Source organism: Trichosurus vulpecula, chromosome 3, assembly GCF_011100635.1.
Source record: "Trichosurus vulpecula isolate mTriVul1 chromosome 3, mTriVul1.pri, whole genome shotgun sequence".
In the NCBI taxonomy this organism is placed as follows: domain Eukaryota; kingdom Metazoa; phylum Chordata; class Mammalia; order Diprotodontia; family Phalangeridae; genus Trichosurus; species Trichosurus vulpecula.
Window position 1 is genome coordinate 390273113 of NC_050575.1, and position 24667 is coordinate 390297779.

Here is a 24667-nt window from a genome sequence, read left to right on the forward strand (position 1 = left end):
CAATGAGTTGTACCCTCTAGGCCTCAGAGCCTATGCCTTTCTAAGCTAGGTAGGACGCTGCTCGGTGACCAGAGTGTGCTCTCTAGTAAAGGTAGATGGCACTTGCCAGAACAAGTAACCCTAAAACACATTTATGTTATGGTAAGAGGATCCTGTTTTCCGATTGATTTACATTATTATTATATTATACCACCTCAAAAGAGTTTCATTCATGGAAAAAAATGTTTAACATTTTTGAAGAAAAATCTTAATTTTATAACCAAACATTAATAACATTTCTCAAAATAAATCACAAAATACAAAACTTATCTCATCTTGATATTTTTAGCGAATATCACACCTAAAACTTTATTGGCATTTGCCTGACTGTTATGAGCTAGAGTCCTATGAGACTGCCTGTCTCTTTAAAGATTGTCTACCAAGGAAGGACAGCTCTGCTTCCTACTTGCACTTAGCTCAATACCTGGCACATAGTAGGCACTTAAATGCTTGTTGGCTTGATTGGACTTGACAGCCTATGAGGAGAAGGTGTATTTCTCTGTCCAAAGTAAGTTTTCTCTTTAAAAACTGCTATTTATTTTTGTTTTTGTTGTAGTTCTGATGTGTCTGGCTTTTGATGATCCCATTTGCAATTTTCTTGGCAAAGATACTCGAATGGTTTGCCATTTCCTTCTCCAGCTTATCTTACAGATGAGGAAACTGAGGCAAGAAGGGTTAAGTGACTTACCCAGTCACACAGCTAGTAAATATCTGAGGCCAGCCTTTCTGGTTCTATGCTTGGTGCTTCATCCACTGTGCCAGTTGCCCCATTCATTTTGTTAGAGGATTAAAAATAAAAAAGGAACCACTAGGATTTCTTAAAGTACATGGTTTATTTGAAGAGGCTTGATTTACTTTACATGTCCTCCTTCACTGTAAGGATCATCTCTCCTGGGGAGGATTTGCTCCATAACCTTTTTCCTGGGATGTGTGAATTTCATCATGTCTTTCTGATATGACTCTTCTCCCAGCAGTGCTAGATAAGTATGAATTGTGGAATACCATAAAGTTCATAAGAGCAAAAAATTACAGGCGATCCAACAGGCAATGAATGATAACATGTTAGGTGCCAGTGATTCAAAGGGCAATGAATGGCATCATGTTGGGCATCAGCGATCCAGCGGGCAATGAATGATGTCATGTTGGGCATCATTAGGCTGTACATGTTCCCAGTGGTAACTTGTATGCTAGAATTGGTGTAAAGATATAATCTAAGATGTTTGGATTTGGGCTAGATGTAAGCAAAGTGAGGGATAATTGCTGGTCAATGCCCCAAAGTTGCACTGGTATCACCGACATCTAAAAGACACAGAGCAAGGCCTATGCCATGTTGGATAGATCCTCTTTGGAGGATTTATGGAAGGACATTGACAATAATTGCGTGGAAAAAGAAAGCATGAATGGAGGTGAGATCATAGTGAATTTCTTTGAAGTGTCTGTGTTGGAAAATTCATGGATCAGGAGAGGGCTTACCTTTTTTCCCCCCTCCCACCATTTATGTAAAGAAAAAGCTAAAGGTCTTAAACCTATTTGTGGTCAAGAGCTTTGATTCCCCATCCCTGAACAGTGGGTAAAAATAAATGGTGCTCCAGTAAGGTTCCTTTTAGAGGGCATTGTCATTTTTCTTCATTTCATCAGACTGCTCTGTTGAACAGTATACAGCATTGCCTTTTCCTGGAGCTGTTTGTATGATAATCATCATAATAACAAGTCGCATTTATATTGTCTCAGGATTTACAAAGCACTTTGCTTACAGCAGCTCTGTGATGTACGTAGGGCCAGTGTTATCCACATTTTACAAATAAGAAAATGGAGATTCAGAGAAATGAGTTGACCTTGACCTTGGTCACTTGGTTCTTGAGTGCTAGAGCCTGTATTTGAAACTGGGTTTCCTGAGCCCAGCATTCATTCACTCTTTGCCTCCAGCCAACTGTGAATCTCAGCTGTGACTCAAATGTGCTTTCTGAGGATGTCTGGAAGTATTCAGGTGTACATAAAAGTCTCACCAAAGTCAATCAATGAAGTTTGTCTGTTTCTTGATGCCAGTGGAAATATTTTCCCTTTCAAAAAGGATACATTAAAATATTATAAAACGCATATACAGCATATAAATATTGCCTGAACTGTTAGAGATTTCTGAATATTTGAGATTCCAGCGCCTTCAGTTCCCAGTACTTTTGATGTCTTCTGTGAACACCACCTTTCTGTCTCTTCCCACCGTATTCCATCCCAGTGATGAGCCACTTCAGCCTAAATGATGTGTTGGAGTAATTAATGGAGGGAAGAGGAAGTGTTAGCCTCAAAGATGAGATGGACCAAAACCGTATGCACACTTCTTTACGTCCTGTGGCATTTAGTGATTGATGGCCCCTTCCACACTCATGCTTCTCAGTGCTGCTCTCCCGACATCCTTGGATCAATGAGCTGACGTTGAAGAATGGATTCTGGAGGAGGGAGGGAAGAGGGGCACCTGAGGCTGCTCACAGCACTCAGCAGGGATTGACAGCTAAGGGCAAGAGAGGACAGCAATTGAGGACATTTTATATTGACCCTGAAAACTGACCTTGTGCAGGTGAGGGTTTGCCGAGGAGCTGTTTGTGATGCAGACACCACGGGCAGCTTGGTCCCCAGAGCTCTCCTGGGCTGTTGGGTCTCTGAAGGATGTAAATTGCCCTTTCCCCCCTCGCCTCCTCCCCCCCTGTTTTGAGGGCCTCCCCTGGGAGTAGAGTGGTTTGATTGGCACTACAAAGAAGCCCACAAGGGTAAATCAGACTTTCTTGTGTAATTTAATGCAAGCCGCCTTTCAGTTTGAGCCTATTTTCACCAGCTGTTTACAAAATGCCCTTTGCTACTGAAATCAACTTTCAAAAAGAAGCACAATTTCAATTGAGGTTTTCTCAGAAGGAATGGGAGTTTTGCTGCTTTAGGGTTTTTTTTTCTACTGCCCCTTAAGAAACCAGTCGATTAGAGTTTGATAAGAAAAGAAAAAAACCTGAATGGAAGCTGAATCACTTGGACCAAAACAGAGTAAGGGTTTAGCCCACTTCAGACACATATGGCCTTATGTGAAGGCAGATCAAGAGAGTCATGGTGGGTTGGATCTTATTTGTGGCATGTTATTATATCAAATGAATCGTTCATTACCATAAGCAAATATGGACGGCACAGGTCCAGATCTGATGTTTGCTTAGTGTCTGTGAGATCCTGCCAGGCTGAGCTACATTAATACCTGCAGAGGTGGAGAGAATGAACTCCACAGGATGGTGTCCTTTGAAATGACATGTAGGACTTTGTGTTTCTAGGTGAGTGCTGGTAGAATCAAATGCTAAAATATCCCAGGAAAATTAAAGATTAAGATGGAACTAAGCTTGGCTGATTTTCCTCTTCCGTTAAGACAGATCCTCAGTCTAAAGACCAGAATTCTCTAAACTGTGAGCTGTTGGACTTTGGTAGCCCAGGAAAGGTTATTGATGGCCATCACTGTCTCCTCTTACCTTTGCACCTGTCCCATGAGGTTCTCTTCTGGAAGATGAGGATCTGGGCAATTAGCAGCATTTATGTGAAAAGGAATATGAGGAAAACATCAGAAATGATGTTTGTGTAATGCAAGTTCTTAACTTAAACATTTCCTTTTTTAAAATTTGATTTAATTTAATTTTTTCCCAATTACATGTCAAGACAATTTTTAGCATTCATTTTTACAAGATTTTGAGTTCTAAATTTTTCTCCCTTCCTCTGCTCCCCTCTTCCAAAAATGGTAGGCAATTTGATATAGGTTATATATGTGCTGTGACATAAAGCATATCTCCATATTAGTTACAGTTGTGAAAGAAAAAACAGATTAAAAGGGAAAAAAACCCACAAAAAAGTAGAGTGAAAAAATATGCTTTGATTTGTACTGAGTCTATCAATTCTTTATCTGAATGTGGAGAAACATTTTCCTTCCTTGGATTATCGTGTTGCTGAGAACAGCTGAGTCATTCATAGTTGGTCATCACACAGTGTTGCTGATACTGTACACAGTGTTTTCCTAGTTTTACTGATTTCACTTTGCATTGGTTTGTAGAAGTCTTTCCAGGTTTTTCTGAAATCTTCCTGTTCATCATTTCTTATTGCACAATAGTATTCCATTACATTCATATACCACAGCTTGTTCAGCTATTCTTCAATTGGTAGGCATCCTCACAATTTCCAATATTTTATCACCACAAAAAGGACTGCTATAAATATTTTTGCACATGTAGGTTCTTTCCCCTTTTTTATGATCTCTTTGAGATACAGACCTAGTAGCCCTTTGGGCACAGCTCCAAATTGCTCTCCACAATGCTTAGATCAGTTGACAGCTCCACCAACAATGCTTTAGTGTCCCAATTTTTCCATATCCTGTCCAACATTTGTCATTTTCCTTTTTTGTCACAGCCAATATGATATGTGTGAGATGGTATCTCAGAGTTGTTTTAATTTGCATTTCTCTAATCAAGTGATTTAGAGCACTTCTTCATATGCCTATAGATAGCTTTGATTTCTTTATCTGAAAACTGCCTGTTCATGTCCTTTGACCATTTATCAGTTGGGGAATGGCTTGTATTCTGCTAAAATTTGACTCAGTTCTCTATATATTTGAGAAACGAGACCTTTATCAGAGATATTTGCTATAAAAATTGTTTCCTCACTTTCTAATTTCCTTCTAATCTTGGTTGCATTGGTTTTATTTGTACAAAGGCTTTTTATTTTAATATAATCAAAATTATCTTTTTTATATTTTGTAATGCTCTCTATCTCTTTGGTCATGGATTCTTCCCTTCCCCACAGATCTAACAGGTAGACTATTCCTTGCTCTTCTAATTTGCTTATGGTGTTACCTTCTATATCTAAATCATGCACCCATTTTGATTTTATCTTGGTATATGGTGCGAGATGTTGGTCTATACCTAGTTTACGTCCTATTGTTTTTTAGTTTTCCCAGAAGTTTTTGTTAAATAATGAGTTCTTATCCCAAAGGCTGGGGTCTTTCTTTGGGTTTATCAAACACTGTTACTATGGTCATTGACTACTGTGTCTTGTATATCTAATCTATTCTACTGATCCACCACTCTATTTCTTAGCCATTACCAGGTAGTTTTGATAATTACTGCTTTATAATATAGTTTGAGATCTGGTATTGCTAGGCCACCTTTCTTTTTATTTTTTTCCTCTAATTTCCATTTTTTCCTTTTAATTTCTATTTTCCATTTAATTTCCAATTTTTAATTTTTCCATTAATTTCCTTCATATTCTTGACCTTTTGTTTCTTCCAGATGAATTTTGTTGTTTTTTTTTTCTACCTTTATCAAATAATTTTTTGGTAGTCTGATTAGCATGGCACTAAATAAATAAATTAGCTTAGGCAGAATTGTCATTTTTATTATATTGGCTCAGCCTACCCATGAGCAACTGATATTTTTCCAGGTGTTTGGATCTGACTTTATTTGTGTGAAAAGTGTTGTATAATTGTGTTCATATAGTTCCTGGGTTTATCTTGGCAAGTAGATTCCCAAGTATTTTGTATTGTTTACAGTTATTTTAAATGGAATTTCTCTTTCTATCTCTTGCTGCTGGGTGTTGTTGATCATATAATCTGCATATAATTAGCATATTAGGGTTAGGGTTAGGCATATAATCAGCATATAATGCTGATGATTTATGTGGGCTTATCCTATATCTTGAAATTCTGCTAAAGTTGTTAATTATTTCAAGTAGTTTTTAGTTGATTCTCTAGGGTTCTCTATGTATACCATCATATCATCGGCAAAGAGTGCTAGTTTTGTTTCCTCATTGCCTATTCTAAATTCCTTTGATTTCTTTTTCTTCTCTTATTGCTATGGCTAACATTTCTAGCACTACGTTGATTAATAGTGGTGATAATGAACATCCTTGCTTCATTCCTTGCCCCTGATCTTATTGAGAAGGCTTCTAGTTTATCCTCATTACAGATAATTTTTGCTGATGGTTTTAGATAGATGCTGCTTATCATTTTAGGAAATGCTCCCTTTATTCCTATGCTCTCCATTTTTTAAATAAGAATGGGTACGACCTAAACATTTCTTGGGAATGAACTGTGTGAGCTCTATAGACATGGGCATACACTATATACATAGTGTAAGAACTCATGGTCTTGTGATCTTGTCTGTGCTTGGGAGCTTTATGAAAAGACGTGGACATAATTTATACAGAATGAAGAATGGATGAGCTGTGGTTTGCACTGATTGGAGGGAGTGCCCACATTGATTTCACAAATCTGTTGAAGTTAAAATACATAGATGTGGACTTCAGGAACATTTTAGGGAGAGTCATGCAATTCAACATGGAAGGAGGCACTTTGTGAGATGGCGCCAATGCCATGGTGGCCCTGTGTGAGGGCAAAGTGAAAGGGTTAGTAATTAAAACCTGCTACTTTCTAAGCCTTTGTGGGCAGCTAGTGGATAAGAGTGCTAGGCTTGGAGTCAGGAAGACTCATCCTCCTGAGTTCAAATCTGGCCTCAGACACTTACTAGCTGTGTGACCCTGAGCAAGTCACATCACCCTGTTTGCCTCAGTTTCCTCATCTGTAAAATGAGCTGGAGAAGGAAATGGCAAATGCCTCCAGTGTCATTGCCAAGAAAACCCCAAGTGGAGTCAGAAAGAGTTGGACATGACTGAAAAACGACTCAACAATGATAAACACTTTCTAAGCCCTCAGAGTCTTATTGTCAGAGAGCTTTGACTCTCAGGAAGGTGGATCCCACAGCTGACTGTCCATGATGGAACCATCCTCAGACAGAAGCTCACCATGATTTGTTCCTTTTCTGCCACTCAAGAGATTGAGTGTTTTCTCCTCTTTTAAGTCTGCACTGTGGCCCGACAGTGCCTGTATTCTCTCTTGAAGCCTCACTTAGGTACAAGAATTGAAATTCTATATGCTTAGTCAGAGATTCAGGGTACAAAGCTTCTTTACTGCAGTGGGAAGAATTGGGGAATACAGACTAGGTGCAGGAAGGTAAATTACAAGTATTCAGCTTGCTAGTGCTTGAGATGCAGCCCTAGTTTATCAATTCTAATTGGTTTACTTCCCAGTCCAGCTAATTTACTTAGCAGGAGGCCTCACGCAGGCAGAGTTCTTTCTGGCTGGCCTCCCAATCCGTACTATTGTACCCTCTATTCTTCTGCCCCTGCCATGCTAGCCCATTCTTTCTTCCTCTGGGGTTTATGCCCTAACACCCTTGGACTTAAGTCGAGTTCAACCAATAGCTCTCTTCCCAGCCCTTGCTGGAAACCCAGTTCGCCCCCCCCTTTTTTTTGCTCTGAAACTTTTCTTGATCTCATCACCTAGCACTTTAATAGGATCACATTTCCTGCTAACCAGCATGAATCTGTATCTGTCTTTGGTCTGTCATTATAAAATTAGTGTTCTTAGGATTCAGATCCTAGCAATAAAAAGATTTTGTTCTGAGACAAATAAGGCTACACTTAGAATACACCTATAAAAGGGAAAGGGGAGTTGTTTATCACATTCCTGTTTCAAAAGTACTTTCTCATTAAAAATGAGAGGTAGCACCTCTGAAGCCATCTCTCTTGTTGCTTCGAGCAGATCCCCATGGAAGTGTTACCCTAATACCTACGTGGCTATGGAGGTGACCCAGGGTTCATGAAGGCTGTACTCATAGAATCCAAGTTAGGGTGGTTTCTACCAAGTTAGGGAGACTTTGAGCATGGGCCTGGTAGAAGGCATGGGTGTGGTATAAAGGGACTTTAGAATCAAGCACCCAGGTTTGAATCCTGGCTTTGCAACTTGCCAGCTATGTGGAAAATTGGGCAAATCACATCACTTCTCCAGGTCTGTTTCTTCATCTGTAACATTAGGAAGTTAGACTAGATTATCTTAGAGGTCCCTCCTGGTTCTCATCTTTCCATGACTTTCTGCTTGTCTGGGGGATCAGCTTAGCTAAAAATGACAAGGATCATCACATGGAGGGTGGCCATGAGAGAGAATGGAATACTGGAAGAAAACAGAGCAAAAAGGACTAAGAATCACACAGTTTAAATTAATAAAAAAAATTATTGATGCTTTTTGTTGCTTTAAAAATTAAAAAAATTATTGCTATCGTTATTGTAGTCATTATGTATATTGTTTTCCTGGTTGCACTTATTTCACTTTGTATCAGTGCATCTAAATCTTTCCATGCCTCTGTGTGTTCATCATGTTTGTTGTTTCTTATTGCAAAATAATATTCCATTATGTTCATGCACCACAGTTTGTTTAGCTATTCCCAAATCAATGGGTTAGTTTGTTTTTTTTTTAAGATTGCAATCTCTATTCAGTAAACCTCATCCCCAAAGAATCCTCACATGTAATAAAAAAAAAAAACACTAAAGACAAACCAACCTACATAGCTAGTGAATCTGATCCTGTACACAACATTCTGTACTTTTGGTCTTCCACTTTTCTACCAAGAGGAGGGAAGTTTTTCACATCAATTTTAAATCACCTACAACTTCATACTTTAAATGTCAGATTTTTGTCCAGTGACCAATAAATAGCACTACTATGCCAACAGAGAAAGTAAAAAACATCCAGGTTGAATTTCTCACTAGAGGTGAAATTGGAAGACGTCAAGAAGTTTCAGTTTTCAGCTTTTCTTTCCTTCAAGGGGAAGGGTGAGTCGCTGGTTCTACTCAAGAAAGTGACCAAGAGTTGGTAGAGCTGGTTTAATCATGTACTTTCAGGTAATAGGAATTGTTGTTTCTTTGGGATACTGGATTGCCTTATCTTGCAGGACTCAAGTAAACATACTACCACAAAGATAATGACAACAATATGCCAGCATTCGTTGCAAAGGATGAAGTAGAATAATTTAACAAGGAATTTGGTAAAATCCTCCAAATTCAGTCAAAATAATTAATAATAATAGCATTTATAAGGCTCCTTAAATATATTTTGTCCTCATAACAACCCTGGGAGTAGAGGTTCAGGGATAGGTTTCAGTTCAGAAGCCCACTAAACCCAGGGCCAGACCAAACAGAGTTGATTACCTTACCCAGAAGCACAGCAAGAGACAGATCCTGACTTGCACACAAAGCCCCAATTGAGGAAGTTGTAATAACTGAAGGTATGGATTCAAAGGGAAAAAAATTATTTCCACATACTACGTAAATACTTTGAAGAGATGAAGCAGGAGATTTTTAAAATTAAATAAAACCTTTGGAAGAAAGAAGAAGAAGAAAATAATTTAGAATAGGTGTGATAAATCATATCCAAGAAACGAACTCCATGAAAATTAAAATTGAACAAACAGGGATCAGTGACTCCAAGAGACAGCAAGAAATGCTAGAACAAAATCAAAAGATTGAAAAAAAAAAAGAAGAAGAAAATGTAAGACATCTAATATAACAAAAAACTAACCTAGAAAAATGGATCAGGAAGAGATAATTTGAATCTTTGAACTCCCTAAAAATTATATTCTTGGATCTTTGGGGCCTTCTGTGGCACCTCAGGACAGAGTGCTATGGACCTTAGCATCCCTGGGCTGTCCCTGTCTAAATTCTGCTGTACTGTACTGGGCATTGCTTCTCCATTCTTCACCATTGAGACTTCTGACTATTATGAGGCTTTCTGACCTTCCTGAGGCATGGCAAATGGAGTTTCCTTGCCTCTTGCTGACTCTGGACACAGATCCCTGCAGGTTATATGTGTCTCTGGCTTGGCTCTGGTGCCTCTGGGAAGCTGCCAGCTTATATGCCTGTGCTGATGCTGGGGCTGGCTTTCTGGTGGCCCCTTTTCCTTTTGCCCATGGATTTCTGACTATCTTTTTATACAGTTCTAGGGTGGGAGAAGTCACTGTAGTTTCTAAATGGATTTCTTGATCGTTATTCAGCCTGTTATGAATTTCAGGTTTTTACTGGAGTAAGTATGTGGGAGCTGCATGGCCTGCCTCTGTTCAGGCTTCTTTCTTTAGTTCTTGAGTTCTTGAGAACTATCTATACATGTCAGTTGATGATCTTGTGTTATTCTTATCCATGTTTTATAGACCCTCCACAGAGCAGCTACCAAACATGCTTGAAGCCTTCTTCTAGGTCATGTTAAATTTTATGGGTGGCACTCAGGCTGTCTCTTTTCTCTTGCCCTTACTATATGAGCTTCCTGCTCACATTCACAAATCATACATCTCCTCGATGAGTTTTCTTCTGTGGTTTCTTGATCATTGGCAATCCACTGTAACCTCCTTACATCCCCCATGCATAGCTTCATTGACCTTTGCGTCACCAGCACTACAATTCCTCAGAGATTGTGATTCTATACAGCTCTCAGCTGTTCAGCATTACGCAGAGAACTTTCATGTTGAAAAGTTTGGTCTTTGCACTGAGGGGCAGTGGGGGAATCATTAAAGGCACCACCCATTTTCCCAAGAGCAATCCAGCAAACTTTCTTCCTCCTATTCAATTCTGTTCTGTTCCCCTACACTGCCTGTCACAAATACGTGTCCTGATGCACATACAAATGTAATAGACTGGCCTTCCAGCTGCCTGATATAGTCTGGAGAATAGATATTTAGTTTTCATTCATTTCAGTCCACAGGCCATCTGCGCAGTAGCCTTACCAACAGCCTTTCTCCTGCCCTCCATGGTTACCACTCCCCTATGTATATTGTTTTCATCCAATTAAAATTCGAACTCTTTAAGGGCTAGAATTGTCTTTGTATCCCCAGTGCTTGACAGTGCTTAATAAATGCTTATTCATTCACATGTAGTAAGTGCTTAATAAATATTCATTCATTCATGTATAGTAAGTGCTTCATTCACAGAGTAAGTGCTCAATAAATGCTTATTCATTCATTCACATATTGTAAATGCTTAATAAATGCTTATTCATTCACATGTAGTAAGTGCTTAATAAATACTTGTTCACTTGTGTATAGTAAGTGCTTAATAAATGCTTATTCATTCATTCATCGTTCCAACATGGAGTATTACATTGATTTCTTTTGAATAATAATGGATCTCATTGTGGAAGTTCCACAGTGTTTACTAAGGCTTGATGCGATTAGCACAGTGTCATCCATAAATAGAAGTTCCTGTGGAACCTCACCATCAGGGATCCCTTTTCCATTTGGGCCTACTTAAGTATTTGTGTGTGTATCTCCAAAATATTAAAGACCCCTAAGTAAGTGGATCCTCCATAAAAGTAGGAGAGAAAGACACAAACAAGACTCCTTCGGAATGAGAAGACCCTGAAGGTTGACAGTGTACACTGGCGGAAGAAAAATCCCCATGTTAATGAGGTCATGGATCCAGCCAAGTATCAAAGAAGCAGGCCTAGACCCACCATCTGGATTTATACAAAGGATAAGTTGTATGGCGCATATTTACTCTTTTGCGAAACAGTTCCCTATAGGATTCCTTTAAACAGCCAGCTGTCTTCATACTTTAAAAATATAATTTGATTTGCACACGATTTTCCAGAACACGTCTGTACTATGAAGTGAGCTACATGTATTCACCAAGCACCTGTAGTAAAGACCTTGACTGGACAGATTTTCCTTATTCACTTATCCTGTTCCTGCTTGTGAGCCTCATCCCTGTCTTGGAGAGGACAGAGAGGAGAAAGAGGGAGAGAGAAAGATGGAGAGGGAGAGAGAGAGAGGAGGGAAAAAGAAGGAACAGGGAGAAAGGAGGGAGAGAGAGGGGAGAAAGACAGAAAGCAGGAGAGAAGAAGGGAGGGAAAGGAAAGAAACAACGAAGAGAAGGAGGTAAAGAAGGAAGAGAAGAAGAAGAAGTAGGGAAAGACGGAGGGAGGGAGGACACATAGCTGTCAATTTTTCAGTGTTGAGAATGAGGTTGCAGCAGCTGGAAAATTGGAGTTTTATTCTGGGGAGAGAGAGAGAGAGTGAGTGAGAGTGTGTGTGTGTGTGTGTGTGTGCGCGCGCACCCGCGCACCCGCGCGGCTTAGTCTTACCTTCCTTGCCACTAATTATAGTCCTATCTGATTTCTGTGTGGGCCAGAGTACGAAAGGATTCTCGTTCACTTTAAGGGGTCATATCATTCAGTATGCCTGATAATAGCCCTGACTGGCATTTACATCGCACTTGAAAGCCAGCAGAGTACTTTGTATGCGATATGTCACTGGAGCCTCAGAAGAGTCCTGTTAGGTAGGTACTCAGGGAAGTCTCCTCCTCATTTTATAGATGAGGAGAACAAAGGTCAGAGTGGTGAAGGGCCACATACCTGGTGAGCGTCAGAGCTGAGATTTGTATCCAGGTCTTCTTCACTTCTCTTCATTTCGTGCCTTTTGCCCATTATTCCATACTGTGTAATTGACTTATTATAATTCTTGCATTACCCATATTAAAGTGAAATTTTGCTCCCATTTCCCCCAATTGTTTCTCTTTGTTTCTTTGAAAACCAAGGGCCTGGAGCTGGGGTGGGGCAGGGGGCGGGGGGAGGGACGGAAGAAAATTTGAAACTCAAGTACATGTAGAACTGAGTGTTGTAAACTAAAAGTAAAAAATCTAATAAAAAAAATTTTTTTAAAAAAAGAATATATCTAGGCAGTCATCTGAGTGCCTATGTCTTGAATGGTGGTCAGTAAATGTTCTTTGTTTCCATGTTGAAATTTGTGTGGCTGTTTCCGATATAAGAGTACAGCGTTTGGGATGAAAGGAAACTTGGAGGTCAGCTAGTCTGATCTCATTTTACAGATGGAGGAACGAGGGCCTTAAGCAGTGACGTGATTTTTCCCTAGAGCCACACAGTAAGTAGTAACCAAGGTCAAATAAGTAACAGAACTGGAATTCAAAACCAGGTGCTCTCCTTTGAAATTTTGGGCCATTTCCACTAAACCACACTACTGTCCAGGCAGGCCGCGGGTTGCCGTATTCATTTTTCATCTGAGCTTCATCTAAGGTTTTTTTGGTTGTTTTGTTTCATGTTTTTTTATCCTGGTTGGGATACCGACCATGTGAAGAGTCCTGTTGTGGAATAAAGGGATGCTTTAAGATGAAATACCAAATTTATATTTTGAGTGCCAGAAGGAAGCACAAGCCTAGCATTGGTTCTCACGTCTGCCAGAGCATCGCTGAGGGAAGAATCAGTTCCTTCCACATGGAAACATTTGTTATCCTTCCAGAAGTAAGAATCCCAACCCCTGGATTTATTAGCCATAAGAACACTGGGTACTGTTTCCAGGCAATGTTGAGCTAGTTGTCTGTGACTTGATTGTGAGATAATTCAGTTAAAACTCAAAAAGAGGAAATTTGGAGGAGGGGTAGGTAATAGATGAATGGATTGGGTTTGATAATTTCTTGCAAACCTTGACTCAAACAAGTGATAAAGTTTTGCTTCTCTGTAAATCTGTCTTTAGCCCTTAGCGTTCTTTCCAAAGTAATGTCTTTTGATGTGTGGGTATAAAATAAAAAATGAAAGCCAGAGTCTGTCATGTGCATTTATATTTCCAGGTCCCAGAGAAAGCATTTGCTTCTCTTTCAGTATGCCTGTAGCATAGTAAGGGGTTTAAAAGCTTCAGCCTGGAATGCAGAGGGACCATCAAGTAACACTGATGAATAAATGATGAAAACCCAAGTCATGGGGAGCGCAAACAGTTTCAAGTTCTAACAGACACAAGAATGAAGCCACCGATGACCTGATTTCCTTTTGAAGAAAGGACTGTTTCTATCTCCCATATTACTGAGAACAGCTTGTGTGGAGCTAACCACTGGGATTTCCATCGTTTAAGAGAGAGCAGAGTTCTTTGAACATTGCATGGAGACTTGTTTCCTGTGTGAATAGAGAAATAAATTTAATAGGGCAGTGTAGAAACTGCACCCTTCTCTTCTGTGTGTTCATCAGTGTTGGGCAGTCTGCTAGAATTCCTGCATATCTGGGATTCCTCTAGGTCTTGTGATTTTCTGAAAATGGATTCCATTTTACAGCTGAGTTGAATACAACCCCAGGATCCTACATGACCTCTTAACAAACAGTGTTGTTTTCCTGAAAACAGCAAAACTTTTGAAATCCAGAAAAGAAAGGAAAAAAAAAGAACTTTCCACATCTATGAGCTAGTTTTCAATTTGATTAATTGTACAGGATTTATTTGATTTGTAAATTTATTTTTATTAATACCAATTAATAATATTTAGAGCTGGAAGGGACCTGAGAAATGATCTACTCCAATTCTCAGTTTACTTGTGTTAGGTCACATTGCTGGGGCTCAAACTATGCTACCAAGTGCCCTGGTTTTCAGTGTAGCTCATTTCAACATTCAGTAATGTTTTCAGAGCATTCTGTGCTAGGTGATGAGGGAGATACCGAGTTTAGAAAAGACACAAGCCTTTCCCTTTTGAAGCTTATGGTCTAGTAAAGGGGAAAGCACATTGTCACAAATGGATGGATGGATGGATCCATTCCAAGTGTGGGAATACTTGCTGCACGTGTCAAGGTCTAAAAGAAGACACTGTGTGAGGTTGGAGGGTGAAAAGGCCATTACAGGAAGTTAATGGAGGAAGTACCCTTTGAGTTGGGCTTTACAGGAGGGGAATTCCGCAATGACAATGGAAAGGAAAGACATTCTAAGTATGGGGGACTGAATGAGCAAAGACATAGGAGCGAGAAAGAGCAGGACATACTTTATTTACATAATTTATTATTTATTATTATTTATTATTATTATTTACATAATTTATTCAGAGTATGAAGTGCAAGAAGGGAAATAATACAAGATAAAGTTAGCTGAGATAAATTTAACATCGGGCGGGATCTCTGGGCATTCTCTCTGGCTCTACCCCATGCCTGGACTGCTCACCCTCCACCATTCCCACTACTGACCTTCCTGGATTCCTTTATGCCCCAACTAAGATGCCACCTTCTGCAGGGAGACTTCCCCAACCCTCTTAATTCCAGCACCTGCCCTCTGTTAATTATTTCCTATTTATCCTGCGTCTAACTTGTTTGTACATGTTTGTTTGCATGTTGTCTCCTGGATTAGATAGTAAGCTCCTTAAGAGCAGGACTGTCTTTTGCCTGTTTTGTATCCCCAAGGCCTAGCACAGTGCTGGTCACATAGTAGGCACTTAATACGTCTTTATTGACTGGTTGAAAGCAGAGAGACCGTCATAATGTTCTCACTGATGAAAAAATGATTAAAACCAGAGATGTGGTGAGTGAAAAGTTTCAGGTTTGAAATCATGAGAAATACAGTAGTCCAAGTTTGTGATAAAGCTTTAAATGCTAAGCAAAAAGTGTAAGGTTAATAGAATGGGAAGATCTTCCCCGCCCATTAATAGGCCTCACGTGGAGCCCATTAAGGGAAGCTTGATTAGGGGAGGCTTGTTTGTAGGAAGGCTTACACCTTTTGCCAATTTCTAATTAGGTACTGGGTCGCTGAGGGTTGTGATGCCCTCTGGCTTTAAGAAGTATATATATATATATATATATACTCAGACGTTATTATTTTGCTTTGGGGAATTACTCATTGGAATATATATATATATATATATATATATATATATATATATATATATATATACTCAGACGTTATTATTTTGCTTTGGGGAATTACTCATTGGAATAGTGTTCCTGTAATTTGGCCAGACAAGACTCTGGGTAGCCATTTAGGAGCCCCCAGCTTTGAAAACCGAGATGTTGGTGCTTTTCTCTCTGGTAACTATGTATGTATTGCCTTGGTCAGACAGTTGGATCTGTCGATCTGTGCTATTTTCTCTGCTTGTAATTTCTGCTTGTAATCTGTTTGTATTTTCTCTGAAGTTCAGGGTGCTGACTTTTCCCCTGAATTAAATGAATGATAAATATGTTTAATTAAAGTAAGGTTGACTCCTTTAAAGTTGCTTTCCTTTAGAAAAGCAAATCAAAGAACCTGTGCTAGCAGCCCTCCTGAGTGTACTAGTGTGGTTGCTGTTACAAATCATAAGAGATATAGGAGGACCAGTTTGTGATAAAGCTTTAAATGCTAAGCAAAAAGGTTTGAACTTTGTTCAGAAGATAGTAGGGAGCTACTGAAGTTTTTTTTTTAAATAAATAAATTTATTTTTAGTTTTCAATATTCATTTCCATAAGTTTTAAATTTTCTCCCCCTCCTTCCCTTCCCCCTCCCTAAGACGGCATGCAATCCAATATAGGCTCTACATATACGTTTCTATTAAACATATTTTCACATTAGTCATGTTGTAAAGAATTAGGATGAATGAGAGTAACCATGAGAAAGAAAGACATAAAACATAACAAAACAAACAAAGAAAATAGTCTGCTTTGATCTACATTCAGACTCCATGCTTCTTTTTCTGGATGTGGATGGCATTTTCCATCATGAGTCTTTTGGAATTGTTTTAGGTCCTCGCATTGCTGAAAAGAGCTAAGACTATCAAAGTCAGTCATCGTATAATGTGACTGTTACGGTATACAATGTTCTCCTGGTTCTGCTCACTTCACTCAGCATCAGTTCATATAAGTCTTTCCAGGTTTTTCTGAAGTCCACCTGTTCATCATTTCTTATAGCACAATAATATTCTATTACATTCACATACCACAACTTGTTCAGCCATCCCCCAATTGATGAGCATCCCCTCAATTTCCAGTTCTTGGCCACCACAAATATTGCTGCCATAAATATTTTTGTACATGTGGGTCCATTGCCCATTTTTATGATTTTTGGGATACAGCCCTGGAAGTGGTATTGCTGGGTCAAGGGTGTGCACATTTTTATAGCCCTTTGGGCATAGTTCCAAATTGCTCTCCAGAATGTTTGAGTCAGTTCACAACTCCATCAACAATGCATGCGTGTTCCAGTTTTTCCACATCTTCTCCAACAGTCATCATTTTCCTACTTTGTCATGTTAGCCAATCTGATAGGTGTGATCTGGTACCTCAGAGGTGTTTTGATTTGCATTTCTCTAATCAATAGTGAGTTAGAGCATTTTTCATATGACTATAGATATCTTTAATTTCTTCCTCTGTCAATTGGGGAATGACTTGTATTCTTATAAATTTGACTCAGCTCTCTATATATTTGAGAAATGAGGCCTTTATCAGAGATACTAGTTGTAAAAATTCTTTCCCAGTTTTCTGCTTCCCTCCTAATCTTGGTTGCATTGGCTTTGTTTGTGCAAAAACTTTTCAGTTTGATGTAATCAAAATTATCCATTTTGCATTTCATAATGTTCTCTATCTCTTGTTTGGTCATAAATTCCTCTGTTCTCTGTAAATCTGACAGGTAAACTATTCCTTGCTCTCCTAATTTGCTTATATTATCAGCCTTTATGTTTAAATTGTGTACCCATTTGGACTTTATTTTGGTTTATGGTGTAAGACTTTGGTCTATGCTCAGTTTCTGCCATACTATTTTCCAGTTTTCCCAGCAGTTTTTGTCAGATAGTAAGTTCTTATCCCAGAAGCTGGGGTCTTTGGGTTTATCAAACAGTAGATTACTATAGTCATTGACTACTGTGTCTTGTGTACCTAACCTATTCCATTGATCCACCATTCTATTTCTTAGCCAGTACCAAGTAGTTTTGATAATTACTGCTTTATAATACAATTTAAGATCTGGTAGGGCTAGGCCACCTTCCCTAGCATTTCTTTTCATTAATTCCCTTGATATTCTGGACCTTTAGTTCTTCCAGATGAATTTTGTTATTATTTTTTGTAGCCCTGTAAAATATTTTTTGGTAGTTTGATTGGTATGACAATTAATTTGAGTAAAATTGTCATTTTTATTGTATTAGCTCAGCCTACCCATGAGCAACTGATGTTATTCTCATTATTTAGATCTGACTTTATTTGCGTGAAAAGTCTTTTATAATTGTGTTCGTATAGTTCCCTGGGTTTGTTTTGGCAGATAGACTCCCAAATATTTTACAATGTCTATAGTAACTTTAAATGGAAATTTTCTTTTTATCCCTTGCTGTTGGGCTTTGTTAGTAATATATAGAAATGCCGATGGTTTTTGTGGGTTTATTTTATGTCCTGCAATTTTGCTAAAGTTGTTTATTATTTCAAGTAGTTTTTCACTTGATTCTTTAGAATTCTCTAAGTATATCATCATATCATCTGCAAAAAGTGACAGCTTAGTTTCTTCTTTGCCTATTCTAATTCCTTCAATTTCTTTTTCTTCTCTTATTGCTAAAGCTAACATTTCTGGTACCATATTGAATAACAGTGGTGATAATGGACATCTTTGTTTTACCCTCAATCTTACTGGAAATGCTTCTAGCTTATCCCCATTACATATAATGCTTGCTGATGGTTTTAGGTAGATGCTACTTATCATTTTAAGGAAGGCTCAATTTATTCCTATGCTCTCTGGCATTTTTAATAGGAATAGGTGTATTTTGTCAAAAGCTTTTTCTGCATCTATTGAGATAGTCATATGGTTTCTGTTAGTTTTGTTGTTGGTATGATCAGTTATGCTGATAGTTTTCTACTGAAGATTTTCAAACAGAGGTGTGACATGACCATTTCTATGAATAAGTTTGATAGTAATAATAAAGAAAGGCTTGAGGAGAGTAAGAAAACAGCTTAGCTTATATTAATAGCAATAATAACTAGTATTTATATAGTGCTTTAAAGTTTACAAAGCACTTTACATCCTTATAACTATCCTGAGATGTAGGTGTTATTATTATCTCTATTTTATAAATAAGGAAACTGAGACAGATAGAGGTTAAGTAATTTGCCAGGGTTACACAGCTAGTGTTTGAGGTCAGATTTGAAATTCTCAACTCCAGGTCCAGTGCCATATCCACTGCACCATCTAGAGCTTATTAGTGAAACTGCCACTTAAGAAATGGATGTCGTTTCCCCATGTTAATTTAGTAATGAAAAATAATTTGAGCATTGGGGTAAATAAGAGCTGACAACCTCTATTAGAATATCTGCTCAGGCAGGTATTTAGGTCACTCAGACAATCTTATTATCTAACTTGGTCCCCAGAACATTCCATTTCCTGCTTTCTAGTGAATTCTCAATGAAAAGAAAGTCTTCTACCTCATCTCTGTTGCTGCATGGTAGCATTTCTTAGCTGTTGTAGGATTCCTACTGTGGGGTTATTTGACAAAGATCAACATCTTCCTTAGTGATTTTTAGCAAAGTTGAAACCAATTTTCATTTGAATGAACCAGGAGAGTTCATTTTTGTGCAATGAAATTGTTTTGCCAATATCGTTTGGCTGATTTGATCTCCTGGTTGCATGGGAGATGCCTTCAGATTGCCTCTCGGCAGGTTGGAGCCAATTCTGATGGGATCATTGCTTCCTTCCAATTTGCTTTTATTTTCTCCTGCCTTTTAAATGTAAACTCAATTTGAAATGGTACTGTTTGTCATTTTCACTGTGATTTTTCACTTCAGCCACATTTCCTCCTCACCCTGATCCCTAAGTGGTCTTGATCTTGAGATTGGTTAGACTGTCTACAGATTAATTTTTCTCGACCTTTTCTGGACTTGTCTTTGGTACCATAACAGCAATCCATTTGAAAAGAAAACATTTGTTTGTCTTTTCTTTAGGTGCTGTACTCCTTGTAGAAACCAAGTGAGTGGAATTTGGAATTTAAAAAAAAAATTTTTTGGCTTGGGTTTTTTCAACTTAGTTTGGTTGCTGTCTTCCCTGTCCCATCATTTCACTTTGGTCTCTTGTTGCCTTTTCACTAACCTTCTCATTTTAAGAGTTTGTTACTTAGCACATTTTTACGTAGTGGGGTTTTTTGTTTGGTTTTGTTTTGTTATTTTTATGCTTAATAAATGCCCATTGAAGTTGCTCTCAGAGCACATAAATTTTAGATAGTAATGGTGATAAAATTGACTCGAGTAACATAATCATGTTGAGAAGTAGTCAGGCCAGTCAGGATGCTCCAGTAGAGAGAGAGAGGGAGAGACCTACCTTGAAGGTGACATTGATCCATTCTTGACTCCCTGGTGGATTCAGTCGTTCAACCAGCTCTATCAATATCACATTTTTCTATCTTGTCCACAAGAATAGTATGATATTTCAGCAGATTTCCCATCCTAATGTCGTAGATATTGCTTGCCCCACCCCCAACCATAGATCACAGCTTATTCATGCCTTCTCATTCTGTGGGGTTCATTTCCATGTTCTCTCATATGTCCTTCACAGAAAATCTCCCCAGTACAGTAGAGACCTTCCTCTAAGTTTAAAAAAAAATTCATAGTGCCAGTGAATCAGTCAGGCTATTTGTTATCCTACCTTTTCCTATATAATGACTTTTTATGACTCCCTTTTATGACCACTCATTTCTTTGTTATTAACCCTTACAGTCCCCATCAGAAAAATTCTGTGTCCTCCTTGCAACAAACTCATGAAGATGCAAAAGTTCCATATTTACTTTTGTATCTTGAGTATCCCTGACACCAAAAGAATTCCTTGTGGTGGGTTTCTTTTTTTGTTTGTCCTTTCTTCTTGCTGGCTTCTTGATTGAACTTGAACTTGATGTTAAGGCTGGGCTTCACAGCACTTTTGGAATGAAGGTCCAGGCTGGTCTTGTTGCTTGGTTTCTTGGGGTATGGAGTGTTGTGTTATTCCAAGGTCTCAAGGACAGACCGGGGTCCTGCAAAATGGTCTGATCAAGGGCAAATTCTGGTTCTGCTCCCCTGGTCTGAGATCTGCAAGTTCCTGACCTGGGTTTGAGTCTGAGCAAGAGTAGACACTGCTGGATGCAGCCCCATTGGCCAGCTGGAAAGCTCTATTGGTTCAGAGTAACAAAATTATATCCTTCCCACCCCTGCCCCTTGTCTGAGATTGGTTCCTTGGTTATTCCCCTGCAATTTGGGCTCAATGCTGGGTGGAACTAAGATCTCATTCTGTCTCATTCTGATCATTCGGTCTGAGCCAAATGACTGCTGCTTGCTTCTGAACTTCCTTCCACTGCCCAGGGTCTCCCTGTCCAGGAATGTCACTCCTATATAAAGGTCCACTTCTTAGTCTGTCCTGGATCTGTGACCCAGAACTGGGTAGTAGGCAACAAAATTGCCAGTGGTACCTGTCCTGGTCAGAATTACCTGATATTGGCCTGGGGATGCCCCAGTGTGGGTCTGAGACCTCTTCTTGCCCTGTGTGCACAACCTTTCCAGCCTACTCCAGCCCTGTCCCCAGGGTCAGCAGACTCTTGGTTTATCTCTCTGTGCTGACCTGGGCCAGACAAAGGACTAGCTGTGACTTTTTCTGCATTTCCTCATCAGATTTTGGCCTGGTGCATTTTCTAGTTCAATTTGGAAGAGTTTTTACGAATGGGAGCTTGGCTGCATTGTTTCCTGTCACTTCTCCATCTCTCCATCTTTCCCCATATCCGCTTTTGAAATTATTTTTTAAAAACTAATATTTTATTTTTTCCCAATTATATGTAAAAACAATTTTAAATTCAATTTTTTAAAAAAATTTTGAGTTCCAAATTCTCTCTCTCCTCCCTTTCCCCCTTTCCCTGAGACAGTAAGCAGTTTGATATAGGTTATACATGTACAATCATGCAAAACATATTTTCACATTATTCATGTGAAAGAAAACACAGACCAAAAAAAAAACATGAAAAAAATAAAGTGAAAAATAGTATGCCTCAATCAGCATTCAGACTCCATCAGTTCTTTCTCTGGATATGGATAACATTTTTCATCATGAGTCCTTTGGTATTGTCTTAGATCATTGTATTGCTGAGAATAGCTGAGTCACTCCCAACTGATCGTCGTACAATATTGCTGTTACTATGTATAATGTTCTCTTGGTTTTGCTCACTTCACTTTGTATCATTTCATGTAAGTCTTTCTGGGTTTTTCTCAAATAATCCTGCTCATCATTTCTTACAGCACAATAGTATTCCATTACAATCACATACCACAACTTGTTCAGCCATTCCCCAATTGATGGGCATCCCCTCAGTTTCCAGTTCTTGGCCACCACAAAAAAAGCTGCTATAAATATTTTTGTACAAATAGATCCCTTTTCCTTTTTGTAGATCTCTTTGGGATACAGACATAGCAGTAATATTGCTCAGTCAAAGGGCATGCACAGTTTTATAGCCTTTTGGGCGTAGTTCCAAATTGCTCTCTAGAATGGTTGGATCAGTTCACAACTCCACCAACAGTGCACTAGTGTCCCAAATTTTTATCAAAAGCTACTTTTGACAGACACATGGCAAAGGTAATCACAGAACCAGCATTTGGACTGGAACTGTGATGTTGATTCTAGTGCTGCTGTGAGCACGCAAATAAATTCACACACCGAGCTAAATCAAATCCACAAATGCGTGATGAATTCAGGAGGTTACAATAAGAGGTGCACAGTGTTAGTTACTTTTCAGCAAAACCAGAGACTGTGGGTCCAAAGAGCATTGTGTTCTTCTTCCAGCAGTAGCCAGTGGCTGAAGTGTTAGTGCCTAAGGAAGACTTTGGACTCTCAGGGAGCTGCTTTCTCTACTTGGAGAGGACAGTAGTTGGTTTACACCCAGTGATTGTACTAATATTTTTCCAGTCTTAACTTTTGATACTGTTAATAGTTATGAAGTTACTCGTCCTTTTAAAGAAATAAAAATTTCCCCCCATGATTTACTCAGTGACCTCCTACAGCAGGGAATTGCACATGCAGCCTAAATTTTTCTGTCCATTAATTTCATTGTAAATTCCCTTGTTCTCATATTATAAAACAGAATGAAAGCAAGGACTGATTAATTTTTACTGTTGTCTTCATCATTTTTTAGTATGTCAACTAAATTCATTTCAATGTTTTTATTTTCCTTCTTGGCTAAATAATCCTGGTTTTTTTGTTTGTTTGTTTTTTACCATCGTGGCTTATTTATGCCTATTCTTTTATTATCTTGTGTGATAGCCCATTAAGTACAACAAGCTACAGACCTAAGTGGGCTGAATCAGTATTTTGATTTCCAAGTAATACACAACAACGTTGCCAGGAGTCACGTTGGTGATTCATTAGTGATTGTCTTTCTGGATCAGTCATGAACCAACATGCTATTTTGCAGCACGGTTACTAGAAATCCTGTATCTCAGATGAGGCTAAAAGTACCAGAGAGAATTGTTGGGAAGCCATTAAGACAAATGCAGAAACTGGTTTCCAAGCTCACTGGCTCTCATAGTTGCTTAAGAAGCTCTTTGCATGTATTCAACTAAGATTTTCTAATTTTAGACATCTCTAACTAGGAACTAGGATTTCCAACTTTAAACTATGTCAATGGTTTGGGGGTTCTGCTTGTTTGTTTTATGACAACCTGTCATCCCTATAGCTATGTAACTGTACCAGTTAAGTGTAGAGTAACCGGGAACATTTACTCCTCCCCAGAGAAATGGGATTTTAGTTAATAACTGCATTTAGGTTTAGAAGGGGCTGCTGCCATTTATATGAGAGCCTGTGGGAGTGGTTTGCCTTTTTTCTGAAACATTGAACTGACAACCATAACTCAACAGGATTAGTCCTTGTAGTCTACAATCAAGTTCAAGGGCATATTAGGTCTTGGTTCTTCCAATGTTCATTGGTCGTACAGTCTCTTACACATGATCGATGTACCTTAAATACAAAACCCAAAATATAAAACCTAAAAATAAAAGCCCTATCACGGTATTATTGGATGACCAGAAATCTGTTGTTGCATTTAGCTGTTTTTAGAGCCCCTGGGTTTCAGCATGTTATCCAGCTGAAGAGAACAAAATCATGAAAACAGAATGATGGGTCGTCGATATTCTGTGCTTGCAATTGATGAGTTGACAGTGACAGGCAGGAGAATAGACCAGGAAAGATAAATTGTGCTCCTCTAAACCAGAGGAAAGTCACTAGTGATGTCATACTCTGTAAAGCAAAATCTGGTGGCTTATTAGGTTATCCAAAGTCCAGGATCAATTAATTGCCTCAGGTAATTTCACTTCTTGATTTGGATTTGAAGCATTTCATTGAAAGGGAATAGTTTCTCGTGGATCGGGCACTGAGTCAGAGACTGATGACTGGAATTAGTCCTCAGTCCCTCTACTGACTGAACTCACGGAATGACCTTGGGAAAATTATTCACCTTCGATATCTGCCCTTTGTCTGCATTATGGCAGTCTTAGGTGCAGACATGGGAGATTACTTAAAGCAAAGTTTAATGAGCTTCCTTGTGAAATGCAAAAACATAAAGACAAGATACCGTGGAACTCCTTATATCAAACTAGTGTCAGAAGCAAAACTAACACCCATGAAACAAGACTCGTCTTTGTATCAGAAGTTAAATTTTTATTGCATATGCAAGGCTTGGTCAGAAAATAAGTCTACACGTTTAATTACTATTGTATTCTATGACAGTACCCACAGTGCATCTGTTAGCAGTTTGGATATTCCCTCCAGTGATGCACATCACAGGCTAAACATAGGTCTCTCCCCATTCCAGTCCATCCTCCACTCAGCTGTCAAAGTGATCTTCCAAAGGGCAGGTCTGACCATGTCCTACACATACCCTGCCCCACACAGTAAAGACTGGTGACTCCATACCTCACGGATCAAATATTAAATACCCTGGCATTCCAAGTGCTTTATAACCTGTCCCCTCCTGCCTTTCCAATCTTCTTGCAGCTTCTCCCTCACCCCTTCACTTTATACCTTAACCTACCGCGCAATGCCCATGT

The 24667-nt window shown here is 38.9% G+C and overlaps 1 protein-coding gene across 1 annotated transcript in view; it reads left to right on the forward strand.

Moving 5' to 3' along the window:
• ACSF3 (acyl-CoA synthetase family member 3) overlaps window positions 1-24667 on the forward strand; it is a 239946-nt gene that overhangs the window by 44216 nt on the left and 171063 nt on the right. The gene's annotated exons all lie outside the window — the stretch shown is intronic.